The sequence below is a fragment of the Oncorhynchus mykiss genome, chromosome 1 (genome assembly GCF_013265735.2).
Source record: "Oncorhynchus mykiss isolate Arlee chromosome 1, USDA_OmykA_1.1, whole genome shotgun sequence".
NCBI classification, from domain to species: domain Eukaryota; kingdom Metazoa; phylum Chordata; class Actinopteri; order Salmoniformes; family Salmonidae; genus Oncorhynchus; species Oncorhynchus mykiss.
This window is the reverse complement of record NC_048565.1, coordinates 90,365,340-90,380,062: the sequence shown is the minus strand read 5'-3', so window position 1 is coordinate 90,380,062 and position 14,723 is coordinate 90,365,340. Positions and strand designations below refer to the sequence as shown.

Here is a 14,723-nt window from a genome sequence, read left to right as displayed (position 1 = left end):
TGACACGGTACATTGTGTTGGATGTGATGCTTTAGAGTCTCATGTCCAACATTCTCTGAGGAACCCACACCCTTTCCTTTAGAAAATACAGTAGGCCATCATTATACTGGTAAAAAAGCGGAAGAAAAACACATATGCATTTTGGCAGGGAGAGATATGTATTTCCAGATCCCAGACAAAATGATACACAACTTAATATGCACAGGTAGTGAGAACAACTGTTTTGCAGCCAAATAACCCCTTTCATAAAGAATCCTCAGCATCTTCTCATACATAACTCGCTGTGAGGAAAAACAAAGTCACAAGTTGGACAGGTACCAGTAACACACTGGAGGTGGTGTAGCCTATAGGAAAGAACGGAGGGATCCATCACTTTAAAACCAGGAAATGCCAGGCAAAGAAATGTATGAATACTTCCTCTGTGGTATTTTCTTTTACCAGCCAGCTGGCTGGTGGGCGGAAACTGAACTGGGGCTGTCTGGGGGGGGGGGGGGGGGGGGACGTCTAGCTACACCACTCTAGAACGCTACAGCAGCCAAACATCTGGGAGGCTGAGAGAGGAGATGGGGGAATAGCCTGGACTACCGAGTCTAATGGGAGGCTGAGAGAGGAGATGGGGGAATAGCCTGGCCTACTGAGTCTAATGGGAGGCTGAGAGAGGAGATGGGGGAATAGCCTGGACTACAGAGTCTAATGGGAGGCTGAGAGAGGAGATGGGGGAATAGCCTGGCCTACTGAGTCTAATGGGAGGCTGGGAGAGGAGATGGGGGAATAGCCTGGCCTACTGAGTCTAATGGGAGGCTGGGAGAGGAGATGGGGGAATAGCCTGGCCTACTGAGTCTAATGGGAGGCTGGGAGAGGCGATGGGGGAATAGCCTGGCCTACTGAGTCTAATATGAGGCTGAGAGAGGAGATGGGGGAATAGCCTGGCCTACTGAGTCTAATATGAGGCTGAGAGAGGAGATGGTGGAATAGCCTGGCCTACTGAGTCTAATATGAGGCTGAGAGAGGAGATGGGGGAATAGCCTGGCCTACTGAGTCTAATATGAGGCTGAGAGAGGAGATGGGGGAATAGCCTGGCCTACTGAGTCTAATGGGAGGCTGGGAGAGGCAATGGGGGAATAGCCTGGCCTACTGAGTCTAATGGGAGGCTGGGAGAGGAGATGGGGGAATAGCCTGGCCTACAGAGTCTAATGGGAGACTGGGAGAGGAGATGGGGGAATAGCCTGGCCTACTGAGTCTAATGGGAGGCTGGGAGTGGCGATGGGGGAATAGCCTGGACTACTGAGTCTAATGGGAGGCTGGGAGAGGAGATGGGGGAATAGCCTGGCCTACAGAGTCTAATATGAGGCTGAGAGAGGAGATGGGGGAATAGCCTGGCCTACTGAGTCTAATGGGAGGCTGAGAGAGGAGATGGGGGAATAGCCTGGCCTACTGAGTCTAATGGGAGGCTGGGAGAGGAGATGGGGGAATAGCCTGGCCTACTAATGGGAGGCTGGGAGAGGCGATGGGGGAATAGCCTGGCCTACTAATGGGAGGCTGGGAGAGGAGATGGGGGGAATAGCCTGGCCTACTAATGGGAGGCTGGGAGAGGCGATGGGGGAATAGCCTGGCCTACTAATGGGAGGTTGGGAGAGGAGATGGGGGAATAGCCTGGCCTACTGAGTCTCATATCGAGGCTGAGAGAGGCGATGGGGGAATAGCCTGGCCTACTGAGTCTCATATCGAGGCTGAGAGAGGAGATGGGGGAATAGCCTGGCATACTGAGTCTAATGGAAGACTGGGAGAGGAGATGGGGGAATAGCCTGGCCTACTGAGTCTAATATGAGGCTGAGAGAGGCGATGGGGGAATAGCCTGGCCTACTGAGTCTAATATGAGGCTGAGAGAGGAGATGGGGGAATAGCCTGGCCTACTGAGTCTAATGGAAGACTGGGAGAGGAGATGGGGGAATAGCCTGGCCTACTGAGTCTAATATGAGGCTGAGAGAGGAGATGGGGGAATAGCCTGGCCTACTGAGTCTAATATGAGGCTGAGAGAGGAGATGGGGGAATAGCCTGGCCTACTGAGTCTAATATGAGGCTGAGAGAGGAGATGGGGGAATAGCCTGGCCTACTGAGTCTAATATGAGGCTGAGAGAGGAGATGGGGGAATAGCCTGGCCTACTGAGTCTAATATGAGGCTGAGAGAGGAGATGGGGGAATAGCCTGGCCTACTGAGTCTAATATGAGGCTGAGAGAGGAGATGGGGGAATAGCCTGGCCTACTGAGTCTAATGGGAGGCTGAGAGAGGCGATGGGGGAATAGCCTGGCCTACTGAGTCTAATATGAGGCTGAGAGAGGAGATGGGGGAATAGCCTGGCCTACTGAGTCTAATATGAGGCTGAGAGAGGAGGCACAGATGGTGGAACAGCTCGGCCTGCAGATTCTAATGGGGCTCACCTGGTGGAGCTTTAAAACAACCACTGATCGTTTCCCTGCTTAACTGATTAGGTGGTCCTGTCATCGTGGCTCAACTGGTAAGAGTTGAGTGTGGTGCTGTCAACATCAAGGTTGTGGGTTCAATTCCCACAGGGATCACATAGACACACTGAAAGAAATATACACTCAGTGTACAGTACGTTTCTACGGTTAAAAAAAAAACCTGACAAGTGTAATAACTGTCTAAGGAAAGTGTAATAAAGTGCTCACACACTCTATATATGTAATGGATATAATAACTATGCATTCATACTATGACTCCCACTCTGTGGAATGTCCACCACCCTCATTTGACATGTCTGCTAAAGTGTTTTTATCTGGTTCTTCAATGATAGACGGAACACACTTGGATTTTATACAAGACCCATAAAATCCAACTTATCACATGGAATGTGCACGGGCTTCATGATGGGGGGAAAAAAAGCACAAGGTTCTTAAACACTTAAAGAAATTGTCAGCAGATGTGGTTGACCTGCAAGAGTTACATAAAAAAAAGTAACTTTTTAAATGGAATATTTGCAACGAGATTCGTCTTCCTCTGACGAGGAGTATGAACGATCGGACCAATATGCAGCGTGGAACGTGTCCGTGTTGATATTTATTAACACTGAACACAAAAAAAACAAAATAACAAGTAGAACGAATGAAAACGAAACAGTTCTGTCTGGTGAAGACACAGAGACAGAAAACAATCACCCACCACTAAAACGGGGAAAAACAGGCTACCTAAGTATGATTCTCAATCAGAGACAACAAACGACACCTGCCTCTGATTGAGAACCATACCAGGCCAAACACACAAATACTACATAGACTACCCACCCCAACTCACGCCCTGACCAACCTAACACAAAGACATAATAAAGGAACTAAGGTCAGAACGTGACGATATTTAAAGAGGATCCGGGTTGAAGAGGCCTATGCTGCCACCTACTGTAGTAACAGCAGAGGTGTAGGCATCCTGATAAATAAGAATAAACCATTATATCCCAGCACACGGACCAAGAAGGCCGTTTTCTAATGTTGAATTGTACCTTACATGGTGAAAAACACACATTGATTTCATTGTATATCCCACCAGGGGCATATCTGTGGTTTTTGGATAGAATTCAAAGTATATTAGCTCATATCCAGACACAAACTATTAACCAAGCAGGAGACCGACATCATACATTTGATAAGATTGACAGATATAAATAAGAAAAAGGCAAATTCAAGGAACCTCCACAAAGAGTCTGAAAATGTTCATCTCTACAAATAATTTACAGGACACCTGGAGATTACTATTCCCAACTACAAAAGACTACTCCTTTTTTCTCAAAGTAAGAACATCTATTCAAGAAATGACTACATTTTTATTTTAAACAATGCTCTGAAAAATCATGTATCATGCTGAACTACACCAACAGAAAATACACTTAGTGACAGAACATGGAGAATGAACTTTTCCTCCCCTTACAGCTCTGATCATTAGACCAGGGAGGTTTCCCAAAGCCTCACAAACAAGGGCACCGATCACTAGATGCGTAAAGAAATAAACTGCAGACATTTAATATATCTAATATCTCTTGGATGGTGTATCAATACACCCAGTCAATATAAAGATACAGGCCTCCTTCCTAACTCAGTTGCCGGAGAGAAAGGAAACCGCTCAGAGATTTCATCATGAGGCCGCTGGTGATTTTAAAACACTTACAGAATTTAGTGGCTGTGGTAGGAGAAAACTGAGGATGGATTTAACAACATTGTAGTTACTCCACAATACTAACCTAAATGACAGTGAAAAGAAGGAAGCCTGTACAGAATACAAATATTCCAAAACATGCATCCTGTTTGCAAATAAGGCAATAAAGTAATACTGCAACAAATGAGGCAAAGCAATTCACTTTTTGTCCTGAATATTGTGTTATTTTTGGGGGCAAATCCAATACAACACATTACTGAGTACCACTCTCCCTATTTTCAACTTAGTGGTGGCTGCATCATGTTATGTGTATGCTTGTAATCTGGGGAGTTTTTCAGGATAAAAATGTACGGAATGGGGTTAAGCATAGGTAATCCTAGAGGAAAACCTGGTAGAGTCTGGGAGATGAATTCCTCTTTCAGCAGGAACACAATTTAAAACAAGGCCAAATCCACACTGGAGTTGCTTAGTGTAGGTCTTTGCATAGTGTAGATCTTTACATAGTGTAGATCTTTACATAGTGTAGATCTTTACATAGTGTAGGTCTTTACGTAGTGTACATCTTTACATAGTGTAGGTCTTTACATAGTGTAGATCTTTACATAGTGTAGATCTTTACGGAGTTACATAGTGTAGATCTTTACATAGTGTAGATCTTTACATAGTGTAGATCTTTACATAGTGTAGATCTTTACGTAGTGTAGATCTTTACATAGTGTAGATCTTTACGTAGTGTAGATCTTTACATAGTGTAGGTCTTTACATAGTGTAGATCTTTACATAGTGTAGATCTTTACGGAGTTACATAGTGTAGGTCTTTACATAGTGTAGATCTTTACATAGTGTAGATCTTTACATAGTGTAGATCTTTACGTAGTGTAGATCTTTACATAGTGTAGATCTTTGCATAGTGTAGATCTTTACGGAGTTACATAGTGTAGATCTTTACATAGTGTAGATCTTTACATAGTGTAGATCTTTACATAGTGTAGATCTTTACGGAGTTACATAGTGTAGATCTTTACATAGTGTAGATCTTTACATAGTGTAGATCTTTACATAGTGTAGATCTTTACATAGTGTAGATCTTTACATAGTGTAGATCTTTACGGAGTTACATAGTGTAGATCTTTACATAGTGTAGATCTTTACATAGTGTAGATCTTTACATAGTGTAGATCTTTACGTAGTGTAGATCTTTACATAGTGTAGATCTTTACATAGTGTAGATCTTTACATAGTGTAGATCTTTGCATAGTGTAGATCTTTACGGAGTTACATAGTGTAGATCTTTACATAGTGTAGATCTTTACATAGTGTAGATCTTTACATAGTGTAGATCTTTACATAGTGTAGATCTTTACGGAGTTACATAGTGTAGATCTTTACATAGTGTAGATCTTTACATAGTGTAGATCTTTACATAGTGTAGATCTTTACATAGTGTAGATCTTTACATAGTGTAGATCTTTACATAGTGTAGATCTTTACATAGTGTAGATCTTTACATAGTGTAGATCTTTACATAGTGTAGATCTTTACGTAGTGTAGATCTTTACATAGTGTAGATCTTTACATAGTGTAGATCTTTACATAGTGTAGATCTTTGCATAGTGTAGATCTTTACGGAGTTACATAGTGTAGATCTTTACATAGTGTAGATCTTTACATAGTGTAGATCTTTACATAGTGTAGATCTTTACATAGTGTAGATCTTTACGGAGTTACATAGTGTAGATCTTTACATAGTGTAGATCTTTACATAGTGTAGATCTTTACATAGTGTAGATCTTTACATAGTGTAGATCTTTACATAGTGTAGATCTTTACATAGTGTAGATCTTTACATAGTGTAGATCTTTACGGAGTTACATAGTGTAGATCTTTACATAGTGTAGATCTTTACATAGTGTAGATCTTTACGGAGTTACATAGTGTAGATCTTTACATAGTGTAGATCTTTACATAGTGTAGATCTTTACATAGTGTAGATCTTTACGTAGTGTAGATCTTTACATAGTGTAGATCTTTGCATAGTGTAGATCTTTACGGAGTTACATAGTGTAGATCTTTACATAGTGTAGATCTTTACATAGTGTAGATCTTTACATAGTGTAGATCTTTACGGAGTTACATAGTGTAGATCTTTACATAGTGTAGATCTTTACATAGTGTAGATCTTTACGGAGTTACATAGTGTAGATCTTTACATAGTGTAGATCTTTACATAGTGTAGATCTTTACATAGTGTAGATCTTTACGGAGTTACATAGTGTAGATCTTTACATAGTGTAGATCTTTACATAGTGTAGATCTTTACGTAGTGTAGATCTTTACATAGTGTAGATCTTTACATAGTGTAGATCTTTACATAGTGTAGATCTTTGCATAGTGTAGATCTTTACGGAGTTACATAGTGTAGATCTTTACATAGTGTAGATCTTTACATAGTGTAGATCTTTACATAGTGTAGATCTTTACATAGTGTAGATCTTTACAGAGTTACATAGTGTAGATCTTTACATAGTGTAGATCTTTACATAGTGTAGATCTTTACATAGTGTAGATCTTTACATAGTGTAGATCTTTACATAGTGTAGATCTTTACGGAGTTACATAGTGTAGATCTTTACATAGTGTAGATCTTTACATAGTGTAGATCTTTACATAGTGTAGATCTTTACATAGTGTAGATCTTTACATAGTGTAGATCTTTACATAGTGTAGATCTTTACATAGTGTAGATCTTTACATAGTGTAGATGTTTACATAGTGTGGGCAAGACAAAACATTTAAGTGCCTTTGAACGGGATATAATAGTAGGTGCCAGGCGCACCGGTTTATGTCAAGAACTGCAACGCTGCTGGGTTTTTCACGCTCAACAGTTTACCGTGTGTATCAAGAATGGTCCACCACCCAAAGGACATCCAAACAGCTTGACACAGCTTATCATGAGACACAACTGTGGGAAGCATTGGAGTCAACCTGCTCCGGCGTCCCTGTGGAATGCTTTCGACACCTGGCCCAGACTTCCTAATGTTTGGTATGCTCAGTGTATATCATCTTTAACCCCACCAATAGGAAAACATTTCAACATTTATATAATTCAAAGTAGTTTGACTCTCTCTCTCTGCACTAATGGTCAGAGGGATCCCTTTTCTGGCAACAATTATTCATTCAGTAGGATTTTCACTACATAGGAAAGAGAGACAGAGAGAGAGAGAGAGAGAGAGAGACAGAGAGAGAGAGAGAGAGAGAGAGAGAGAGAGAGAGAGACAGAGAGAGACAGAGAGAGACAGAGAGAGAGGGAGAGAGAGAGGGAGAGAGAGAGACAGAGAGGCAGAGAGAGAGAGAGAGAGAGAGAGAGAGAGACAGAGAGAGAGGGAGAGAGAGAGGGAGAGAGAGAGACAGAGAGGCAGAGAGAGAGAGAGAGAGAGAGAGAGAGAGAGAGAGCAACGAATTGGCGCGGGCACTAGAAAAGTCTGCAGCACCCGGCCTCCCCCTGCTAGAATCCGAAGTCAAAGTTATGTTAAAGTTATTTTAACATTAATTTCCAAACTGGGTCTGATCAGCTAACTTTAAACTCCTAAATGTCCGATCAGTTGTACTCCTAAATGTCATGGTTCCAGTCCTAAATGTCATGGTTCCAGTCCGATCAGCTGTATTCCTAAATGTCATGGTTCCAGTCCGATCAGCTGTATTCCTAAATGTCATGGTTCCAGTCCGATCAGCTGTATTCCTAAATGTCATAGTTCCAGTCCGATCAGCTGTATTCCTAAATGTCATGGTTCCAGTCCTAAATGTCATGGTTCCAGTCCGATCAGCTGTATTCCTAAATGTCATAGTTCCAGTCCGATCAGCTGTATTCCTAAATGTCATGGTTCCAGTCCGATCAGTTGTATTCCTAAATGTCATGGTTCCAGTCCGATCAGCTGTATTCCTAAATGTCATGGTTCCAGTCCGATCAGCTGTATTCCTAAATGTGATGGTTCCAGTCCAATCAGCTGTATTCCTAAATGTCATGGTTCCAGTCCGATCAGCTGTATTCCTAAATGTCATGGTTCCAGTCCAATCAGCTGTATTCCTAAATGTCATGGTTCCAGTCCTAAATGTCATGGTTCCAGTCCGATCAGCTGTATTCCTAAATGTCATGGTTCCAGTCCAATCAGCTGTATTCCTAAATGTCATGGTTCCAGTCCGATCAGCTGTATTCCTAAATGTCATGGTTCCAGTCCTAAATGTCATGGTTCCAGTCCAATCAGCTGTATTCCTAAATGTCATGGTTCCAGTCCAATCAGCTGTATTCCTAAATGTCATGGTTCCAGTCCTAAATGTCATAGTTCCAGTCCCATCAGCTGTATTCCTAAATGTCATGGTTCCAGTCCAATCAGCTGTATTCCTAAATATCATGGTTCCAGTCCTAAATGTCATGGTTCCAGTCCGATCAGCTGTATTCCTAAATGTCATGGTTCCAGTCCCATCAGCTGTATTCCTAAATGTCATAGTTCCAGTCCAATCAGCTGTATTCCTAAATGTCATGGTTCCAGTCCTAAATGTCATGGTTCCAGTCCAATCAGCTGTATTCCTAAATGTCATAGTTCCAGTCCAATCAGTTGTATTCCTAAATGTCATGGTTCCAGTCCAATCAGCTGTATTCCTAAATGTCATGGTTCCAGTCCCATCAGCTGTATTCCTAAATGTCATAGTTCCAGTCCTAAATGTCATAGTTCCAGTCCCATCAGCTGTATTCCTAAATGTCATGGTTCCAGTCCGATCAGCTGTATTCCTAAATATCATGGTTCCAGTCCTAAATGTCATGGTTCCAGTCCGATCAGCTGTATTCCTAAATGTCATGGTTCCAGTCCCATCAGCTGTATTCCTAAATGTCATAGTTCCAGTCCAATCAGCTGTATTCCTAAATGTCATGGTTCCAGTCCAATCAGCTGTATTCCTAAATGTCATAGTTCCAGTCCAATCAGCCGTATTCCTAAATGTCATGGTTCCAGTCCAATCAGCTGTATTCCTAAATGTCATAGTTCCAGTCCAATCAGTTGTATTCCTAAATGTCATGGTTCCAGTCCAATCAGCTGTATTCCTAAATGTCATGGTTCCAGTCCTAAATGTCATGGTTCCAGTCCAATCAGCTGTATTCCTAAATGTCATGGTTCCAGTCCGATCAGTTTTATTCCTAAATGTCATAGTTCCAGTCCGATCAGTTGTATTCCTAAATGTCATGGTTCCAGTCCTAAATGTCATGGTTCCAGTCCAATCAGCTGTATTCCTAAATGTCATGGTTCCAGTCCTAAATGTCATAGTTCCAGTCCGATCAGCTGTATTCCTAAATGTCATGGTTCCAGTCCGATCAGCTGTATTCCTAAATGTCATGGTTCCAGTCCGATCAGTTTTATTCCTAAATGTCATAGTTCCAGTCCGATCAGCTGTATTCCTAAATGTCATGGTTCCAGTCCTAAATGTCATGGTTCCAGTCCAATCAGCTGTATTCCTAAATGTCATGGTTCCAGTCCAATCAGCTGTATTCCTAAATGTGATGGTTCCAGTCCTAAATGTCATGGTTCCAGTCCAATCAGCTGTATTCCTAAATGTCATAGTTCCAGTCCAATCAGCTGTATTCCTAAATGTGATGGTTCCAGTCCTAAATGTCATAGTTCCAGTCCAATCAGCTGTATTCCTAAATGTCATGGTTCCAGTCCAATCAGCTGTATTCCTAAATGTCATAGTTCCAGTCCGATCAGCTGTATTCCTAAATGTCATAGTTCCAGTCCGATCAGCTGTATTCCTAAATGTCATAGTTCCAGTCCGATCAGCTGTATTCCTAAATGTCATAGTTCCAGTCCGATCAGCTGTACTCCTAAATGTCATGGTTCCAGTCCTAAATGTCATGGTTCCAGTCCGATCAGTTATGTGCGTAGAGCAGGACATGACAAAGCATCGTACTAAAGTCAGACCTAGTAGAACACACCACTGAACCGGTCTGGCTAGATCGGCTGATGTAATATCGAACTCCAATCCAACGGGTCAAGTACTTGAAAGTGACCGACGCATTAGTTTCATCATGTACAGTAGTGAACTAAACACAGACTAATCTGCACCGACATACTGTAGTTGGCACACGTAAAGAATTCAATATCACATGATGGTAGGAATCTGGAATCTGTCCCTGTCAACTCGGATGAGGTAACCCAACACCATCCTAACACACCCATCAGTTAGATGATGTGAACCCAGACAGCATCCCAAATGGCACCCTATTCTCTATTTAGTGCACTACTTTTGAACAGATCCCATAGGGGAAATAGGGTGCCATTTGTGACGAATGCCCTCTCCGGCGCTGCTGTTGCTAGGTGGCTCTCTCTGCGTTTAACTGGCGGTAACAGAAATAGCTTGTCCTTCTCTTCCCAGTTCCCAGTCAGTGCAGTCGTCCATCCCAGTACTCATGTTTCACCAACAGATGTCTTTCCATCACACGTCATCGGTGTTAATCCCCCAACCATGAGAAACAGCACCCGAGTAATCATAGCCATCGTTCATCGGCACCTAGAACTACAATGGGCTAGAGCTAACATAGTACATCTGTCATGGTGTTATCACTATCCTAATACAGCTGTCACGGTGTTATCACTATCCTAGTACATCTGTCATGATGTTATCACTATCCTAGTACATCTGTCATGATGTTATCACTATCCTAGTACAGCTGTCGTGGTGTTATCACTATCCTAGTACATCTGTCATGATGTTATCACTATCCTAGTACATCTGTCATGGTGTTATCACTATCCTAGTACAGCTGTCGTGGTATTATCACTATCCTAGTACATCTGTCATGGTGTTATCACTATCCTAGTACATCTGTCATGGTGTTATCACTATCCTAGTACATCTGTCATAATGTTATCACTATCCTAGTACATCTGTCATGGTGTTATCACTATCCTAGTACATCTGTCATGGTGTTATCACTATCCTAGTACATCTGTATAACATCTGTCATGGTGTTATCACTATCCTAGTACATCTGTCATGGTGTTATCACTATCCTAGTACAGCTGTCACGGTGTTATCACTATCCTAGTACATCTGTCATGATGTTATCACTATCCTAGTACATCTGTCATGATGTTATCACTATCCTAGTACATCTGTCATGATGTTATCACTATCCTAGTACATCTGTCATGATGTTATCACTATCCTAGTACATCTGTCATGGTGTTATCACTATCCTAGTACATCTGTCATGGTGTTATCACTATCCTAGTACATCTGTATAACAACTGTCATGGTGTTATCACTATCCTAGTACATCTGTCATGGTGTTATCACTATCCTAGTACATCTGTATAACATCTGTCACGGTGTTATCACCATCCTAGTACATCTGTATAACAACTGTCATGATGTTATCACTATCCTAGTACATCTGTATAACAACTGTCATGATGTTATCACTATCCTAGTACATCTGTCATGGATCTAACTGGCATGGTGTTATCACTATCCTAGTACATCTGTCATGGTGTTATCACTATCCTAGTACAGCTGTCATGGTGTTATCACTATCCTAGTACATCTGTCATGGTGTTATCACTATCCTAGTACATCTGTCACGGTGTTATCACTACCCTAGTACATCTGTCATGGTGTTATCACTATCCTAGTACATCTGTCATGGTGTTATCAATATCCTAGTACATCTGTCATGGTGTTATCACTATCCTAGTACATCTGTCATGGTGTTATCACTATCCTAGTACATCTGTCATGGTGTTATCACTATCCTAGTACATCTGTCATGGATCTAACTGTCATGTGAATGTTGATAGTGTAGCTGAGAAGCTGTTACACAGGGCCCTGTCATGTGAATGTTGATAGTGTAGCTGAGAAGCTGTTACACAGGGCCCTGGATCTAACTGTCATGTGAATGTTGATAGTGTAGCTGAGAAGCTGTTACACAGGGCCTGCCATCATTCACTTTGAACTGGACTGTGTGTTTACAGGCAGTAGGGCCTGTCATCATTCACTTTGAACTAGACTGTGTGTTTACAGGAAGTAGGGTCTGCCATCATTCACTTTGAACTGGACTGTGTGTTTACAGGATAGTAGGGCCTGTCATCTTTCACTTTGAACTGGACTGTGTGTTTACAGGCAGTAGGGTCTGCCATCATTCACTTTGAACTGGACTGTGTGTTTACAGGCAGTAGGGTCTGCCATCATTCACTTTGAACTGGACTGTGTGTTCACAGGCAGTAGGGCCTGTCATCATTCACTTTGAACTGGACTGTGTGTTTACAGGCAGTAGGGTCTGTCATCATTCACTTTGAACTGGACTGTGTGTTTACAGGCAGTAGGGTCTGTCATCATTCACTTTGAACTGGACTGTGTGTTTACAGGCAGTAGGGTCTGTCATCATTCACTTTGAACTGGACTGTGTGTTTACAGGCAGTAGGGTCTGTCATCATTCACTTTGAACTGGACTGTGTGTTTACAGGCAGTAGGGTCTGCCATCATTCACTTTGAACTGGACTGTGTGTTTACAGGCAGTAGGGTCTGCCATCATTCACTTTGAACTGGACTGTGTGTTCACAGGCAGTAGGGCCTGTCATCATTCACTTTGAACTGGACTGTGTGTTTACAGGCAGTAGGGTCTGTCATCATTCACTTTGAACTGGACTGTGTGTTTACAGGCAGTAGGGTCTGTCATCATTCACTTTGAACTGGACTGTGTGTTTACAGGCAGTAGGGTCTGTCATCATTCACTTTGAACAGGACTGTGTGTTTACAGGCAGTAGGGTCTGTCATCATTCACTTTGAACTGGACTGTGTGTTTACAGGCAGTAGGGTCTGCCATCATTCACTTTGAACTGGACTGTGTTTTTACAGGCAGTAGGGTCTGTCATCATTCACTTTGAACTGGACTGTGTGTTTACAGGCAGTAGGGTCTGTCATCATTCACTTTGAACTGGACTGTGTTTTTACAGGCAGTAGGGCCTGTCATCATTCACTTTGAACTGGACTGTGTGTTTACAGGCAGTAGGGTCTGCCATCATTCCCTTTGAACTGGACTGTGTTTTTACAGGCAGTAGGGTCTGTCATCATTCACTTTGAACTGGACTGTGTGTTTACAGGCAGTAGGGTCTGTCATCATTCACTTTGAACTGGACTGTGTGTTTACAGGCAGTAGGGTCTGTCATCATTCACTTTGAACTGGACTGTGTGTTTACAGGCAGTAGGGTCTGTCATCATTCACTTTGAACTGGACTGTGTGTTTACAGGAAGTTGCAACAGCGAGACATTAGATCATTAGAACGCATTCGCCAAAAGACACAAAATACACCTGAATGGATTTCTGTAAATATATAAATACCACAGGAGTCCTCTTACATTTGGGAACTGTACAGTCCTATTGATCAAACAACCATGAAAAGGTAGACTCTCTCTCTCCCTCAGTTATGCATATCAACAGGATCAACAACTAATGCTAGCCAGAGTGAGATGAACTAAAATCTAATGAGGGAACATTAGATAAACCCCGTTTATCTAATGCCGTCAAATTCACACTGATAAACGATGGGAATTGTAGCCTCCACGTCCTTCTGCAGCTCGCCTGCCAATCAACACACGTTTTGACAACTGAATGGGAACTTTCCTGCCTGTCCCGCCAGCTCATTTGATCGATGCCAAGTACATTTGATTGATGCCAAGTACATTTGATTGATGCCAAGTACATTTGATTGATGCCAAGTACATTTGATTGATGCCAAGTACATTTGATTGATGCCAAGTACATTTGATTGATGCCAAGTACATTTGATTGATGCCAAGTACATTTGATTGATGCCAAGTACATTTGATTGATGCCAAGTACATTTGATTGATGCCAAGTACATTTGATTGACAACTAAGAGATACGCTGACTGTGGATAACAGTCGTTCAAATTCAGCATAGCTAGTCAGTCCTCTCTCCTCTCTCCGAGGGGGAACATCTCCCAACACCCTATAGTCAGTCCTCTCTCCTCTCTCAGAGGGGGAACAGCTCCCAACACCCTATAGTCAGTCCTCTCTCCTCTCTCAGAGGGGGAACATCTCCCAACTTCCCATAGTCAGTCCTCTCTCCTCTCTCAGAGGGGGAACATCTCCCAACTTCCCATAGTCAGTCCTCTCTCCTCTCTCAGAGGGGGAACATCTCCCAACACCCTATAGTCAGTCCTCTCTCCTCTCTCAGAGGGGGAACAGCTCCCAACACCCTATAGTCAGTCCTCTCTCCTCTCTCAGAGGGGGAACAGCTCCCAACACCCTATAGTCAGTCCTCTCTCCTCTCTCAGAGGGGGAACAGCTCCCAACTTCCCATAGTCAGTCCTCTCTCCTCTCTCAGAGGGGGAACAGCTCCCAACACCCTATAGTCAGTCCTCTCTCCTCTCTCAGAGGGGGAACAGCTCCCAACTTCCCATAGTCAGTCCTCTCTCCTCTCTCAGAGGGGGAACATCTCCCAACACCCTATAGTCAGTCCTCTCCTCTCTCAGAGGGGGAACATCTCCCAACT

General features: G+C 42.6%; 1 protein-coding gene across 4 annotated transcripts in view; it reads right to left on the bottom strand.

Annotated features, from left to right (window-relative positions):
• LOC110531531 (A disintegrin and metalloproteinase with thrombospondin motifs 3) overlaps nucleotides 1–14,723 on the bottom strand; it is a 125,475-nt gene that overhangs the window by 87,847 nt on the left and 22,905 nt on the right. The window lies entirely within an intron of this gene.